The following is an 18,585-nucleotide window of genomic DNA, read 5'->3' on the forward strand; positions in this document are numbered from 1 at the left end:
TCTCCTCCCTAGGCAGGTGAAATTAATAAAGCCAATTAGGACAAACCCAACATTGTCGTTAAGGTAGGCAAATGAATATCAGCACAGTGAGCCTGAAGTTTTACAGGGAAACCTTAACTCTGCACACTTTTATGTTAATTTTTTAGTTTGGAGGTAACAATGCCAAGAGACAAAGTTCCCCATTCTATGCAATAATTTCTATTTATGAGGTAGCCATCATATTGGCATCCATAGATAATGCACATTGAGATGCAACAGAAAGAAATTGGCTTGGCTTATAACAGTCTGAAAAAACTCCTTCTTAGAACTGAATTAAGATATAACTATTACTGATGCCTTACTGCTTTATAACAGGCTATTTATGAATATATAGGAGGACTTTTTGGACTGCAGAGATACATAGTTACATTTGGAAACCAGCCTTCAGAATTAAATGAAGCTGTACTTTAAATTTTCTCTCACAACTGCTAATTTTTGCAGGCAAAAGAATGTTTCACCAACTGCTAGAGTTACTTGGAAGTGAAAGGGGAGGCGATTCAAAGTGGGCATTAAAGTGTGATCACTGGTTTTTGCATAAAAGAAGCATTTCAGGACACATTCTGGAAAATCTCCAGGGGTTTGAAAGTGGTGTCCTGGGGTGGGATTTGAAGCAGGAGGCTTCAATAGCTGTTTTTCTGCCTCATTCTCGTGACCTGGGTCAGTGTTTTCAGCTGTTTTTCTGCTGTCCACTCTAAGTCAACAAAGGACTTATGTGTACTCTTAACTTTAAGTAGGGCTACTTACATATGTTTTTCAAGCCAAAGACACATGGCAGTGCTGTGCTAAGAGCTTGAGAGTGCAGAGGAGAAGCCAAATTTTCTAGTGTTCCTTTCAGACAGAAGCCTGCTTTTAAGAAAAGGCTGGAGGTTACCACGGTTAAAAGCAGAGGATGCAGAGCAACTGTGCACATTCTGATCGGGGCACACGGGCACTTCTGCAGGTCAGGGCCAGCTCTGGGCAGGGCTGCCAGGCTGGCTGGGTGCCATTGGGAGGCAATGCCATATTTGGCACAGCAGAGCCAAAGGCACAGAGAGGAACTGTGGAGCTACTGAAGCAGCCCTGCCACACACCATGGTGGGACACCTCTCACAGACTATCCCCCAGCATACCTGGGAGCCTGGTGATAGGGGCTGCATGACAAAGGGATGCACACCTCCTCCCTCCCTCCCTCCCCCCACACTTTGCCTTCTGAGCATTGGGATAAAGGGGAGAGGATGCTTCTGGAAGTGGGAGCAGCCACTTGGTGTAATCCTGATGGACCCCTGTGCCCAGCAGCCTGGTCAGTAGTTGGCAGTACCTACCCTGAGTAGGAAGTGGGGACTTCTTGTCCCCTTTCCCATTCAAATTACTTGTTGGCACTGGGATATGTAAACCCACCACTCAGAGATATAACATCTCTAGCTTGTAGAGCCTTCCCATTCTGAGGAGGCTGTAATCTGATCTTAAGACTCCTCCCGTGGGACACCTGATAAAACTCCATGGCCGGCCGTAGGTCTGCTTGCTCTCGGGCTTTCTGGGCTCTGCTCAGGCTCTCGGGCCCCTGCTCCCCGTAGCACAGGATGGGGGAATAAAATGGACTCTCGTGCTACAAGAAAGACTTGTCTTGTCTGTTTTCCCTGCCGCCAGTTGTGGCCTCCCTGGATCATGATCACATCACTGCTGTGATCACCTCCTCAGCATATCATAAAGCAGCAGTAAAGTTCCAAAGCACCTTTGCACCTCTCCTTCACAGATGACCTGGAAGCAGGGCTAGGAAGCTCTTTTGCACATTCAATTGTAAAACACGTGAGGAAAAGGAGCAAGACAACTCTCCTGATTGTGGCTACTGCCTACAGCAAGTTTTGGTACAGATATTCTCTCTTATAGAAACGCAGCCACAACTGAAATGGACTCTCGTGCCACACAGAAAGACTTGTCTTGTCTGTTTTCCCTGCTGCCAGTTGTGGCCTCCCTGGATCACAATCACATCACTGCTGCCACACGCTGCTACAAATGGTAGAGAATGGCGGGCAGCCAGTGAGGACCTCGACCAGCACCCCTGCGAGTCACCCACAGATTGATACACCCTGTAGGACCCCTGTCTTCCATAGAGGTAAAATGCTTACAGGGAGGGGAATTCCCAGTAAGGGCCCAGCATACTGGGACTGAGCAATGGGACTGACAGAGACCCCCGAGAACTGGAACCATCTGTGTAAAACGCAGCTGCAGGAGCTGGCTCAGCTCAGCAGGACCCTGTGGGAGGATGACAGCCGCACCCTGAGGCCGTGGCAGAGCACGGGAGGATGACAGCCACGCCCTGAGGCCGTGGCAGAGCACGGGAGGATGACAGCCGCACCCTGAGGCCGTGGCAGAGCACGGGAGGATGACAGCCGCACCCTGAGGCCGTGGCAGAGCACCGAGCCCCGCAGCATCATCAACACCCCAGTGTGCACCAAGTGTGGCGGGGCTGGGCACATCGCCTCCCACTGCGAGTCTGCCAGCCTGGGGACCTGCAGTCAGCACAGGACAAGGCACGGATGGACCTGTCCCTGGATGGCCCAACTGGGCGAGGCCCCGGTGTCCGTGAGCTCCAACGCTCCCACAACAACAGCCCCTTGTCCAGCAGCCACCGTGCCACCAGCCCCCTGGATGAGCTCGGCGCCCTTGGAGAACCGTCCCTACCATGGGCTGCACGGGGGGCCCGAGGGTCCCCACAGCTTCCCTGAGCCCATAGCAGGCAAAGTGTCTGGGCATTTGTATGAGCATACCACCTCTGGGAAAAAAAAAAAAAAAAAGTGACTGGCACAAAGTTACTTAGCAAGCTGTTGGCAGAGTTGTGAGCCTGGTCCTGCATTATAATGGTTTTTGGTTGGACAGTGGCAGATTCCACACATCCTTTCAGTAGATGTTTTTCTTTAATCTCTCAGCCTTTGTCCAACATCCAAATGACAGCTGCAAAGAGAAAACTTTCTTAACTGTGCACAATGGGGGAGATTTGTAAAAGCTTGATGGGCAAAATTTTCAAAAGCACTTAAACCTACATGAAAGGTAATGAAATTTAGGCCCCTACATTGTTTATGAGTGTACCACCTGGAAGTGGAGCCAGAGTTTCAAACAATTGCAGTCTGCATGGAGAAAAGTTCATGAGGACCCGCTTTTCAAAGGTGCCTGGAGAGCTGCAGCTGCCACAACCACAGCTCCAGGCAGATTTTCAGAGCCCTAACAGCCAGTGTGCCGAGGTCTTTTGTAAGACACTGATGATGTGTTCTACATATCTATATGGACCACTTTGGAAAATCTAATGCAACAGGGGATTCTGTGAGGTTCCATGGGAGATGTTCTGGTGATGGGAGCCAGGGAATGCTGGTGTGGCCACCAGCAGACCCTGAGGCTGGCCCAGCCATCACCTCAGAGAGCAGGAGCAACCCGCTGCATCAGGGTGGGCAGCCCATGCAGCACCCCCCACACCAGGCACCTCCAACATGCAGGGAACATGGTGGTGATGGGAAATCATCTCCTTGGAGCTCTTTGCCAGGGGTGTCATGGTTGCCTGCATGACTTTCCTGTGTATCAACCTCTTCCCATCTCAGAGGAGATGGATAAACTTGCCTCCATGGTCAGGAGTCAGGAGAGGAGTCTCTGTGCTCAGGGTCTTGCTGTTTCCTGATAACTGGATTACTGGGGCTAGGAACCAGTGAACCAGGGATTACTCACTGCTGAGCTTGTGGAGCACAACATCCGCTGATTTACTAAGTATTCTACTGCAAACTTCATCTCCCAGAGGGAATGAAGCAGTGTAAGGCATCCTGCCTATAATCTCTTCAAGCAAATTCTTCATTTTTATTGCTGTCACTCCTACATGCCCAAATAGTGCTCTGTGTTTACCACTCCATTTCAGTCACCAAAGTTAACAGAAATGGTTCACAAAAGGGTGATTTTCTAACCCATTTCATTCGTGGGATCAGATTTATATCAGGGCTTTACAGACAGTAAATTATATAAACTTTTTATTTCTTGAGAAAAGATTTTTACTCATACCTGCATGACTGGAGGTCAGAGGGGCTGAAGAAACTGAATATAATTCACAGTGTAAAAATCCCCTGAGTAGACATGATGTGCTGGTTTCTTGCATATGTAAAAATGGAAATGAAGCATTGTCAGGTTTCCTCCATCCTGCAGCCTTGCTGACGCACAGCCTACAGTGCAAATGAAGATGCAGGCCATACAATGCGAAGTGCTCCCACTGTGCCTTTGAAAATAGCTTGTTCATTCTAAATTAGGCAACTCCTTCAGTGTGTTTTTAGCTTTACAAATCCCTTACTTATTCCCAGCATTTCATCATGACACGCAGCCAGCAAAAACTGACACAGCTGGAAGGGATGTCTGAACTGCCTAACACACTGGAAGTGTTTGAAGGAGACACATGCAGATGTATGTTTACAGGAATCTTCTGCTTGAAGAGTAACAAAGCCATAACAGCATCTGAAAAGGCTGTAAGTGAGAAAGTAAAGGTTGCATGGTGGGCCAGCAGGAGCAGGGAACCAGCCTGTACCTGGTAAAGGAGGGATGAAAAGGGACTTGAGAATGTAGAGAGCTGCCTGTGTGAGCCACTTTCGAGGAGGGTACATTTGAAAAAGATACACAGAGTGTTGATGTGAGCCCAATGGAAGGAAAAGGATCTTGTCAACCCTTCAAGAAGCAACAATGCATTTTTTGAGAGCACAGAATGCTGTAATAGGCAAGATATGGGCAAGAAATCTTAGCTAAAAAAGAGGTAGGAAAATTTTTATTTCACATACTTTGTAAGACACACACCTCTCTACACCCACACCCTGCAAGACGGAAAGACCTGGGGATGCAGGGAGAGCAACAAGTAGGAGGCAGGACTGAGTGAAAAACAGTCAAGGAAAGTGCTGCCACCTTGGTGCAGAGAAAACATTAACATCTCTTTTAACTCTGTGGAGCTCATGTTGGCAGCAAATAATTCCCAAGGAAATGTTGCAGGATAAAATTCCCATCCCGATAGATGGAGGCAAAGTCATTGAAAGAAAGTTGTCTGCATGGAAAGAAGACATAAGTTTGTGGATAAGGACAGCTCAGAGGGGCAAGGAAGGGTACAAAGGAAAGATCATCCCACAAACAGCTGAGGGGAGACAAAAAGAAACCATCAAAGATCCTGCAGAAGGGAAAAAGTATGCAGAAAAAGAGAAGGCAGATGAGAAAAGCAGGGGAAGCCAAGATTATGGGTTCAATGTATAATCAAATACAAAATCCTAAGTAGCATGTCCAAGTCAGGTGAAGCTAGTAGCACAGTTTGGGCTAGAAGAATCTTAAAGAATCATAGACTTTTGTGCATGAAACTTAAGTGCTGTTGGGGGGATGAAGCCAGATTAAAAGTTTGGGCTGGAGCTGTAAAAGAAGATGCTCTTTTTCCATGCATCTGTTTTCCAAGACAAAGGGGGAATAAAAGGATCTGGGTGCAAGAAGGTTGGGGACAGCAGCATTAGCAGGGCATGAAAAGTGCACATAACTCATGCCTGTCCTGAGTTTGCTAATTCTTCCTGAAGGGCACCTTAAACTGGGCACTTTGGTCAGACACTCCTGGAAAGCTCTCCTGCTCTTGGCCCTCAGCAGAGCCAGCACCTCCCTGCAGTTGCTGGCCCTTGGCAGGGATGTGGAAGCATTTCCCTGGTAAGACTGCTGAGCAGAGCAGAGCATGGAGTGGCATACACACTGCAAAACAGGTAATGAAACACCATCCTCAATGTTACCAGTCCTTCCTAGCAACACCTTATTTTCAGGACCTCCTGCCAGACAGCACTGAACTGCACTGGGACCATTAGTAGGTACCTCAGACTTTATTTGGTTGGTGAAACCTGGGCAGAGTCAGTCTGAGAGTTTGTTCAAACATTAACTCTGGCAAGGCCAGGCAGGAATACTAAAGGCCAAAAGGTCTGTGTTGAAACTTAGAATTGTGAGCATCAGCCCTGTGTCCATCAGCATCTCAGCTGTGTCACTTCACAGGAAATACAGGTGCTGATTTAACAAGACTAAACCTTTGTTCCTGACCCCTGGCTTGCCAGAAGTATCATTTAGGATGTGCCAGCCCTTCCTTGGGCTGAGCAGTGCTGATGGATTCACACCCAGTTTTACTCCCTTCCTTCCCTGCATCATCCCAGTATCTTCCTTGGGCTCCTGGGGTAGGAACATTATTTTCTTTCAATGTTGTCACTGACAAGCAGCTGGTGGAATAAATTATTGCTGAATGCATGCTGTTCTTTTCCTTTTATAAGGTAAGATGCACTTTTTTCCCCCCATCTTGATTGTCATGGGGAAAGTACAATTCCCCACCTAAGAGAAAAACACAAAAATGGAAATATTGTTATTATTAATAATAAGAATTGTACTCTGGGAGATTGGAACAAATGAAACAACTCAGTGTCAAATATGTATTTTAGAGAAGAAAAATACGTTGAAACCCATCATCAACAAGGCTGTTAAAGCTTTTTTCTAAACAAATGGTTCCAAAGCTTCCTGGCATAACTCACCAAGAAATGTGCTGGAGAAACACAGCAAGGTAATATTACCATTTACTGTCTTCATATTGTACTTGAGGGATGTTTCAAGAAGAAAATTGCACAATATAGAGTCAGACAGTAATGATAATTCTAAACAAATCGGTTTTGTCTATATCTGGTATCTGATTTCCTTTCTATTATCTTCTCTCACATGAGAAAGAGAGCAAATCTCAAATATTTAAGGGCAGTGATTTGCCTTCTAATTGTCAAGGGGAAGCAGCTGCAGCTGTGTCAAGCAGGAGGCCCCCCGAGCCCCTCGGCGCATCCCCGCAGAGGGCTCCAGCGGCTTCTCGCGGGGCAGGGGGGCTCCCTGGACCCTGGCAGAAGCTCTGAGAGCAGTTCTGCTTGAGCAAGCCTGCCGTGCTTTATCGGGCCCGGTGGGACGCGCCCCGCGCCGCTTCCCGGGGCTGGGCCGCCTCTGCCCCGGGGCTGGGCCTCCCGAGCCCGCCGCTCCCCCGGGCGCTGCGGGCCGCGGCCGCCCGAGGGCGGCGCTGAGCCGGAGGCGGGGCCAGGCCGGGAAGGGGCCGTGAGGGGCCGTGAGGAGTCTGGAAGGGGCCCGGAGGAGCTTTGGAGGGGCCGCTGCCGCCCCACCGGGCATCGGCACTGCAGATCGCAGGCACCGACACCGAGAGCAGCGGCCGCAGGCCCCGAGAGCCGGCCGAGAGCGCCCCTGTGCTGCGCTCAGGCCTCGGGAGGGGCGAGAAGCCAGCAGGTGACAGATAGTGACAGACTGGGAGGGTCTTCCTACAGCGGGGAGAGGAAGAGGCAGAAGTTGGGCAGACTTTCTGTTCTTGTCTCAGTTTAATTTAGCTCTGATTTTAGTTTCGTGTACTGTCCCCATCACCCATCCACGGGATTTGTTTTAGTGGCTTCGCCGTATCAACAGAGCATCTGACTCCATCCTTATTGATTAACTCCAGCCGGTGTCTGGGAAGCACGGGAAGAATTGCATTTTCTGGAAAGCAAAGCCATCTACCAGTATAGCTCCATTTATTAAAACACCTCCTGTGAATTTGCCAGTGCTGGGTTTTGTGCCAAGTACTGACTTTGCTCTGACAAATGGTAGTAGAAAGAAAGGTGGTGCAAATGTTACATTGATGTCCAAAAAGCGTGGAGAGCGCAGCACCAAAAAGGGTGCTGCACGGCAGACACCTTGCTTCTGGTGTCTGAAGAAGACAGCATATTTAAAAACAAAATCAGTAGAAAAAATGCAAAGAGTAGGGAGAAAATCAATACAACATTCATAGAAGGAAACTACTGCCCTCAAACCTAATGTTACTTAAGTTGGGAGGCAGTGTGTTTGTAAATAAAGATAGTCAGACAATACATTTATGCTCGGACACCATGAAAGCTTTCATAAACTTAGGGTTTAATAAAGGTTACAAAATAGGAGAGTGCTTTGTATAAATAACATCTGAAAATTGTATATTTACCTGTATGGTAGATGGGTGTTCAGAATGGTCTTGTGGTATTCTCTGAGCATCCAACAAGTTATAAACTAATGAAGGAAAAAAAAGGGGGGAAAAATCGATCATTTGCAACAAGCAATTACATTGGCAACAATGAAGACAAAGGGATAAAAGGCTTTGCAATGCTGAAATAACTGGGCTTTTATCCCCAGAAAAACAGTGTATCAGAAGGAAACCTGAAAGTGTGAAATAGGTAAAGCTTAGTCTGATTTGGAGCATAGCTTAGGTTGCAATGAGACAGACAGCCAACTCTGATATCACACTGCTTTTCTAATGGCATAACTTCCCTGAACTCAGTGATTTGTTGTCTTGATTTACCAGGAAAAGACACATAGCAGCGTTCAGCAAATTCAATTCTGCATTTATAGCAACTGCAGAGAGAGACAAACTCGAGATACAGAACTTTGAGTGCGCTGGAAGAGTCAGCACTGAACCAGGAGAAAGCTCTCCATGCTTCGTAAGGAAGAAAGGCACAGTGTGCAATTCCCACTCCATCTATGGAGAGTGCATTTATAAACATGTTCCGAAACTTCACTCAGAAATCAGACTGCCAAAGGTTTGTAGAGAATGTGCCAATGGATATGATTTAATAGGACCTCAATTCAGTTATGTCATTCCAATAAAATACAGCTCTTCTTCCCACGATGGATGTTATCCATACGAAATGAGAGAGCTGGAAGATCCCTGGAGTTTACTGCCCTGATGGTTCTTACCATGAATACCACAGGGAAAAAAATCTTTCAGAAAGATGCATAAACCCTCAACTAAAATTAAATCAAAGTCAGTGTAAAATACTATCTGTATTCATGAATGTATTGACAGCTCTCAGCACTCATTTCTGTTTCTTGGCAAGTCAGTGTCCTATCTTATTTAACTGAATAAACAAATTATTGGTTTTCTGGGCAGACAGACAAGTGTGTGAAAAATAAATGACTTTTTGAATAATTTTCTCAGCATATCACTGTGCTTCAGCAAACATCCTATTCATACAAATCCTAAATAAGGGGCTTCTAAAACAATACAACAAGTATAACTATTGCTTTTTCTGCATTTCATGGAACTAATCCTATTATCTGTCAGACTGCACTGTTAGAAGAGAAGAGAATTCAAGTACAAAGTGAATGTATCACTCTGGAAGTTCAGTGAAAATGTGAATATGGAAAAGACAAAGCATCTGACAAATGCTTTGAGGATCCTCTACCAAGGAATGGCTCTGCAGTCATTCAGCTGGAGCTGTAGTTGTGACACTTTGCTTTGATCACTTTTCTTGGGACACATGTACATTGGATATGTATCTTTTTTTTTTTTTTAAACTGTGGGTTGCTTTTCATCCACCCTGCAATCTTTGTATTAGCATTCTTCTAGTATGTTTCTACTATTCATTTGGATGCAATATGCAGCACTAGAAAAGGCAAAAGGACTGTTCCAGCTGTCAGTAACTTTGCAGCTGAAACTAAATTATTCACTTCTGTTCAGCAAAGTTTAAACCTTAGGCAATATGAACACATTGTGGACTAAATGAAGAATGTTGAAGTCCTCAGCTTCCACCTTACAAATATGACAGGAAAGAAAAGATTTTCAGCAGGCATTCATTTAGCAAAGATGCTGTCAGTAAAATGAAGATTTGCTAGCCTCAGAAAACCAGCTATGCTGGTGGGGTATTGGACACAGATGAAAGTCATCAGAGGACTCTGAATTATCAACAATTATCTGTAACACACCAATTATGCTGTCACACTGAAAATCCTTTCCAGGAACTTGAGTAGTGACTGAAAACAGGATTATCCTTCACCCACCTTCTGTGAGATTAAACTTTTGTGCCTAATCCAGTCTACTCTTTCAGGTGTGCCAAAACACAGATATCATATTAATATTTAAAACGCTGGGGAAGAAAGAATAGAAATAATTAAAAGCTTTGCCATCCAAAACTGAAAACCATTCTATCCCTTAGATGAAAAAAACCCAGCAGTACTGATAAGACATTTAACAGCAGTAACAGTTCAGGCTGCTCTCTGTTATGTACAATGCAAATGGACCATTTCAAGTGTGTTAAATATGATGAAGGTAAAATGAAACCATGTCCTTGACAGTATCTAAAACAATTTTGAGGCAGACTCAACCCAACACAGCTGTATGACTTTCAGCCACAACTGAAAACTCAGTCCTGATTTTGTGGTTCTTTTCCAGACCTCAGTAGTCAAATAGGAGATTTTCCATTAATGCCAATAGGCTGCACTGGGAACACTCTTGGCCAATGCCTAACCGCAGCCATTTTCCTGACATAAAAACTTTAACTAAACTGAAGACTAAAAGTATCAAGATATTTGTACACAGGAAGGCACCCTAAATTTCCCATATGAATAGCTCTAATTTGAGACCAAAGAACCAGAAAAGCTAGAATATATTATTATGAAAACTCTGTGAGGGAACTGATAAATGAAAAAACCTTTTTTGACAGTAAGCTTTGTGTGTGTAAAGGCAATTCTGAGTGCTCTTTTTGTCTGGGCTAACACAGCAGGTGGAGGCACTTCACCTCACTGCCCAAGCTGTTCTTTCACTCAGAATAGTTATTAAGAGTGCTCATTCAGTGTTTCATGAGGATAAACTAAGCCACAATAAAAAGCTATGAGCAAAAGTTTTCCACTCTGAGAAATTACCTATCAACTTGTTAGTGGAGTTCAAAGACTTAATTTTTGTTGTTTTCTTGTCTGATTGCTCAGCACCACTGAGAAGAGCCTGGCTCCTTCCTCTGGCACCCTCCCTTCAGATACTGATAAACATTGATGAGGTCCCCTTTTAGTCATCTCTCCTTGAGGATAAGCAGGTGCAGTTTCCCCAACCTTTCCTCATAAGAGAGATGCTCAGATCCCTTATTCATATTTTTTCTTTTTTGCCCTCCACTGAACCCACTTCAGGATCTCCAAGTCTCTCTTGTACTGAGGAGCCCAGAACTGGACACAGCAGTCCAGATGTGGCTTCACCAGGGCTGCCTAGTGGGGCAGGATCACCTCCCTGGACCTGCTGGCAGTGCTCTTATGCACCCCAGGATTCCATTTGCCTTCTTGGCCACCAGGCACACTGCCAGCTCAGATGCTTCTGTATTTTGTGCTGTTCCTTCACTGCACACTGAGGGAGTGAACAGGTGGGTAGATGAGGAAGGTAAGCATATTCTAAATGGGCAGGACTCCCACTTCACTCCCAGAATCAGGGCACAAAGCACACACAGAGCCCCTGCCACAGCTGGCCCTCCCTTACCTTTCTCACTCTGGCTTCTCATCTCCATCCCACTCCTGAGCCTTGCACTCCTTGTAATGCCTTTGGCTCTGCACCTTCCCTGAATGCAGTGGTCATTACTCCAACCAACCCATCCATCTTTTCCTTCCTGTACTTGGTTCAGTGGAATAATTAACAGTTTCACTGGAGCCGACCCAAATGGCCCTAATCAAGAGGAATTGGCAAGCTGGCAAACACCCTGCAGATGCCTGTCAGGGATGAAGTAAGATCACCTTTTCTGTAATAGATACCAGGATTAAAAAAACCAAACGACTTCTCATCTTCCCCACATTCATCACTTATTAGAAATAGTAGAAAGGATTTCAGATTTTGAGATTAATGCTATGGGCCCCACCTGTGCAGCATGGGGATAGATGGCGGATATATTATATATATCTCTTTACACTGGTTTTGGTTTTTGTTTTTGTCTTCCTCTTATGTTTAGGCATTACGCCCTGAGGCAAATGTAAAGATGTAAACATCTGGTTTCTAATGGTTTTCCTCCTGAAAATTAAGTCACTTCTCTTACAAATGCAGTTGTTATCAAACAAAGGAAGAGAAATGCTTTATCATGGAATTGTGGTTATTTACTAATAATTTATAGGACCAGTGGTATCAGACAGATAATCATCTCCTTATCAATGTAATCATCCAGCAAATTCATGGCTGGTGGAGCAAAGCCCTATGAAGTATGCAAGCAACTCACTTTTCTTTCATTGAAGAGAGAAGCAGAGGGGGAGGATGAACTGAGACATGGCTGAAATCCAACCCATTTCCTTCAAGACAATTGCAAAGCTTTGGTGTGTTCCTTTGGCAGAAATGCTCTCTCAGAGCAGCAAAGTGTATTGTCTGAGGGACTGACCCTATCACTCCCTGTGACTGCCTGAAACAAGATTTGGCCAGTCAGGGATCAGCCCCTTCTCCCATGCAACCCCTGACAAGACAAGAGGACATCATAATCTTAAACTCCACCAGGGAAGGTTTGGATTGGACATTAGGAAGAGTTTTTTCACAGAAAGGGTGATTAGATTTTGGAATGGGCTGCCCAGGGAGGTGGTGGAGTCACTGGTGGTGTTTAAGGAAAGACTGGATGTGACATTCAGTGCCCTGGTCTAGTTGGCAGGTGTTGGGTTGTGGGTTGGACTCAGTGATTTCACAGGTCTTTTCCAACACGATTGATCCTGTGATTCAAAGAAAGAAAGAGCAGTGAAGTGCTGTTATACAGTGGATAGAATGAAGCAATAAATAAGACTCCTAACTACTCTGGAACCAAAGATTATTCTCATGAAAAAAAACCCCACAAATGAACAACCATGGACATGATCTGCATTCAGTCAAGGCTTTCATGTTGTCATGCTCCATCATGACTGTCTGCCAAGCTTTGTGTTCAGTGACATCCCCTCAGTGACTGCTTTTCAGTTTGTTGAGTGCTTCTGCTGCTATTTACAAGTGCAGCCATAGTCTCGCGAGGCAGGCTTTAAAGTGTATGGATCTGACTGATGTGAGACAGTATTTGAATAGACATGTGAAATGAGAAGTATGCTTCTTATTGCCTATTTATTTCTCCTTGGAAATGCTGAATTCACTTGAGCCCATGCTGACAATGATCTGTGTTTATGAAGATTCATAACTGAGTCATAGATACTCTAAAATAGCCTGAAAATCCCAAAGCAAGTGTGTAAAAGGAACATGCTCAGGAGTAAAGAGAATTTGACTGGGAACAATGAGACCTTTCGTGCTGACATAATAATACCATGACATTTTCCTGTTCTTTCTGCTATGGCTACCACACACTCAGGACCCTGCTGTACAGTCTGTACTGATTTTGGCCATTGTCTCATTCCATAGGTGAGACAGGTGAGACAGCTCTTTATGTAAGATGTTGCTCCTTGTCAGTAATGGTATTATGGTCCCTAATGGGTTTAAATTGTTTAAATAATGCTTGAAAGACAAATGTCCTGACTACAGTACCAGACAGGGACAATCATTTAGATTGTGTGTGAGAGGGTAAATATTTTTCTACCTTTATGAAGCTAATACCTTTATGAATGGAGCTCAAATTATGAATTACCTGACTACCTTCTGTATTAGATTTGTATCAGATTCCTGTTTCTTCAATTTTACAGAACAGTGTTTTTTAAAGTGCAGTCTATAAAATGAACAGTCTGGGTAATCTTGGAAAGAATCTTTCCTTTTTTATTAATGAAGCAGGATAAAAATCCCAGCAGACTCTATAGTACACTTATCCCTAGAAATGTGTGAATTGAGATTAGTCGACAATTAAGTTATCTGGTATTGATTTTACATGCACTATCAACCTGCTAACCCCTGGCTAACAGAGATAGAGTCTTTAGCTCAATGTTGTTCTGTTATGTTTTTTTCAAAGATAAACAGTGAAACATTATGTAGCAATTTTCACAAAAATGTTCTCATTTTATACCTCTCAAAAATGCATGAACAAGTTTGTTCCATAAGTACTTGTTTGGTAGAAATTACTTTGTGCTCAGTTGAGGAAACTCAATCTCCACATTTTCAAGGAAGTAAATAGAACACTGAGTTTGAAAAGAAGAATGTTTAGCTCTAGCTTTTACTAATTTCTCAGTGGCTATTACCAGAACATGATCAAGACTATTCCATTATCATGCAGGGAATTATGATTTGTCATTTAGATCAGTGAATCACAGTATCATATAATGGTTTGGGTTGGAAAGGACCTTAAAGTATCATGGAGTTTCAACTCCCCTGCCATGGACAGGGACAAGTCCCACTACACCAGGCTGTTAAAAATTTGGGAGTGTTCAATGTCTTGCAGAACAAAGCAAAAAGACTTCCTTTTAAAAGCCTGCACTAAATATTATCCATGGGCAAATCAAAATGTGATCACCTCTTTTGATTCAAAACAAAATAGGCATGCCATGAATTCCTTCTCAGCTGGAAAGTGAGTAGCAGAGCAGTTTTCCTCAGAAAGGAGAGCATTTCACAGGTTATGCAGAACTCACAGTCAAAAGGAGCTAACACTGCCTGGCTTTAGGAGCTGTAGAACAGGAGAAGGGCAGAGGGATCAGCATAAAGAGCAAGCACAGAGTGCTGTGGCAACATCTTTGTGGGAAAAGCAGTCCCTTTTCAAGAGCAAAATGAGACCAGAAGTAGCCTGGGAATAAAGCTGCCCTGGATCCCAGCAGCGAAGCTGAGCTGTAACTTTAGGCTCGGCCTAAAGGCACTCAGCAGCAAGTGCTCATGCCATGTGCACCCTCTGAGCTCCCAGGCAGTGATCAGCACAGCCCCCAGAGCTGGGAACTCACCTGCACAGAACTCTGTACAAAACTCTGCCAGACCCTCTGTGTCAGGCTTCTCCTACCACGAACTTTGGGCAGCCCTGTCACACTGGTGTAAAGGAGACTCTTTGAGTTATCTGCACTTCTCTTCCCCTGAGTGTAATTTCAATGGCATAGGAAAGTTGTTTTACTTTTGAAGCCTGATACAATCTCAGGCCTTGTGCTTCTCACTGATTTAGCTCTCTTCCTAGCTGGGATCTCTACAGGGAATGAGGCTGTTCTGCAACTGCTTTAAGCTGCAAAATCTGAGGGGCAGCTGTCACAAGAGAGGTGCTGCCCTGTCCCCTTGCTGGGCTGTGCATTTTCCACATCCACCTTTGTATTCCTATGAGTACTGATACCTGAGACCTGGGCAGTCTCAAGAAGCAGGTCCAGCTGGCAGCAGGACCAGAAAGAAATTAAACACTTTTTCACATCCAGATTGGTTTTGGTGTGGAAGTTACCAAGCAAAATATGAGCTAGCTGTGAGCTAGAGCACAGGCAGGCAGGCAGCTTGGGGAGATCCAGGAGGGCAGGTGGCTGCTAGTTTACTGTTTAAGATGGAGAGTATATCACCACACATTAGAGCTCTGGTGGGAAAGTCTGTCCTCTTCAGGGTCTTGTGGGATCTCACTCTGGCTGCCTGCAAGGCTCTTTCCTCCCATTTTCCCATAATGGTACTGGGGAAAAGCAGCTCCCCATCTAACTGTGCAATAACACATGTCCACCTGCAGCTTCTTCCCAGTCTCTAAACTCGTGATGTTCTTACAAGTTTCTTCTTCAACATCAATTTTTCCTCTAAGAAAATGTAAGGGTTTTAACAACATTTTTTGCACTCCACTGCCTTTAAGGCAGGGCTATAAATCATATTAAATGCCTCCACATTATGTAAATTGACTCCTTTACAGAACATTTTTCATTCAGTATAAACAGAGCAATTACACTCTTTGATGTTTGCCTAAAATTGCTATTTCTTTTCCCCCTTCCAAAGGGGGACTTTTAATCTGTGTCATCTTTTCTCTTGTGTTATATATTAAATGAGAATGTGCTGCAAATGCTACATCCCAACTCTTCTTTTTTAAAAAAAATCTATGTTTAACCTGCTATCTTCCTATCCCTTTCCACTGCTTCATTTAACCTCCTTCACTCTTTGTGCATTTCCTTCTTGTATTATTAGGTGACACTTTCAATACTTCCCTTTCAATTTTCTTTCTCTTTTTTCAGAGCATGTTTCTTTTTGAATGTACAGGACATTCAAAAAGTATCTTCTTTTGCCATGTCATGGCCAAACATCTTAAACAACTTCTTTTATGTCAGTTAATTCATCATTTTGCAAGGCTTCTCTGAGTTTCTGTGTTGGTCATCCCATTGATGCCCTTTACACGAACGGTTGAGTACTAGAGCACTTCTGCTTCCCTGCAACACCAATGTTATATTATGTGCTAGCTTTGTATGTTGCATCACAGTTACCTATAACAATCATGTTTTGATCCAAGAGAACCTGAAAAAATATTATTTGATCCAATAATGACCTGAACAATGAAAGCAGCAGTTTTCAGAATATGGCCTTTAGAAAAAGGCATGGGAGCCTCAAAAACAGAGTGCAGCTCAAATTTTCCCCGAATGATCTAGAGAATGACAGAAATCCCAGAATAGTTGGGATTGGAAGGGACTTCTGGAGATCATCTAGCCCAGATCCCCTGCTAAAGCAGGTTCACCTGGAGCTGGTTGCACAAACTCACATCCAGGAGAATTTTGAGTACCTCCAGAGAAGGAGATTTCACAACCTCTCTGCACAGCCTCTCCCAGTGCTCTGTCATCCTCACAGTAAAGAAGTGCTTGGTTTTTTTCCTCATATTTAGATAAAACTTCAATTTGTGACTGTTACCCCTTGTCCTGGTGTTGGGTAGCACTGAGGAGCCTGAGCCCATCCTGCTGACAACTGCCAAAAGACAGAAATGCCCATTATTCTCAGTGATGAATTTCTTTTATCTAGTTAATGAACTAATTAATTACTGAAAATAAAGATCAGTTTTGTCTGCCATTTTTGTACACTGGAGATCTAAGCTGAGGGATGTCTGCCTTTGAACATCCAAGGATGCTGAGTTGCTCAGAGTCTAAGGTGCAGTGCAGTTCAGAAACTCTGCCCCACTGTCCTGTTAGAAGATGAATTTTGTTGCAGTTAAAGTCAGATAGATCTTTATTTCTCTGTTTCAGATAGACTAATCCATGACGACAGTTTGCTTCTCTGTATCATTTATTTTCTTAATTGTTTTTCCATGGTGGCTCTTTAATAACAGGGACACATGGAGTCAGTCATCCTGACAAAGCACTCTTTCAGTTGGCAGGTGGAAGTTCACAGTTGATTTTATCCCTACAAGTGCCATCTTTCCTTGTCTTTGTGTCAGTGTTTTTGCACTAAAAAGTCAATTAATTTGTCTGCAGCTATGGTTTCTTTGCAATGCTGTAAATTTTAAGTGCTTCTGAAGCTCAAACAATTAAGTGTGCCAGTTTTTCTCTCGTCCAGCACCTTCTGTGCGTCTTCAACTGATACAGGCTGTAGTGCTGTTTTCAAGAGAATGCTCTTATAATCTTAGTAGGAAGTTTCTGCTATATAATTGTTTAAATGCTTCCTGTCTTAGATGAATTGACCACACTGATTCTGCAGACTTTCACAGAGTGAATTTTTGTTGCTTCATCTAATCCCTTTCATTTTATCCTTTTTTTTTAATTTTTCACCGAAGGACGTATTCATTTTGTAAATCAGCACCATAGCTTTTGACAAAAACTCTGGCATCTCTGCAAAATCAGGGATCTGCTGAACAAGGTTTTGTTCAGTTAAATATAACTGGATGTTGGAAGCTCAGCTCTCTTTGAAACTATCTGAACACTTCCAGGAAGCCCCATTTTTTGCTTTCACATCACCACCCCCCTCATAGCTGTATTATCTGTTACTGAGGCAATAAGCCTCTTCCTAATTTTCTAGTACTCAGTTCTTTATCCTTAACTAAACCATCAAATATCCATGACCTTGTTCTTGGAAAGAGCTGATTTTTTACTTCAACACCCCCCTGCTGTAGCAAACTGTCCACAAAATGCTCATGGAAGATACTGGATAATTTTCAGGTAATGGGTAAAGCAGACTGATGGTATTTTTGGAACAATTAGGATCAAGATAATATTGTTTTCTTATGGATCATTTATATGTTCTTTCCTTTCCTTAACCTGGGACAATTTTCTTTGGAGCTGTCCTCCCACTTGAGATCAGTTACCAAACACAGTCTAGTCCCATAAGAAATGAAGGCTGTGAGTGGCTCAGCTGGAAAACTTCCATTGCAACCAAGTTGCTCAAAGATAAACTCCATTTTTTTTTTTTTTTCACAAACACTGATCATTCAGTATCATTTCATTCTAATCAACCCCAAGGGATCTATTAACAAGAACTTGAGTTACTCCCACCTTCTGAGGCAGGTTGCAAGAGGTGAAGGGCTGGATTTTGCCTCAAGCTTCTAGCAGTTGTAGTTGAGGAGCTTTGCTAGAAGTTTTCTTAAAATCTTCAATTGTTCTTCTTCAAAATTAAAAATTCCTTGCCTGGTTACAGTAAACGTGGAGACATTTAAAGCCACTGTCCACTCCATATGAGTCACCCTGTTCATGCTTTCTGGAAGTTTTGTGCACATGCTTTTCACCTTTGCACCTAAAGGTTTGACATTATATGTTTCCCCTCAGGCTCAGAAGAAGAGTAAAAAGAGGAAAAAACTCTGTATTTTAAATGTCTCTTGAGGCTCAGCTCACAAACTTAGAAATAATCTTCTGTGAGAGCCACTGTTTACTCTCTCCAGTCACAGAAAATTCCTTGTAACTGAAATTGTAAAAAGTGTTTATTTGAATGTTTAAACCCCTGGCAGTTCTTTCATTCCTTATTAGAAAAGT

The sequence above is a fragment of the Agelaius phoeniceus genome, chromosome 2 (genome assembly GCF_051311805.1).
Source record: "Agelaius phoeniceus isolate bAgePho1 chromosome 2, bAgePho1.hap1, whole genome shotgun sequence".
In the NCBI taxonomy this organism is placed as follows: Eukaryota; Metazoa; Chordata; class Aves; order Passeriformes; family Icteridae; genus Agelaius; species Agelaius phoeniceus.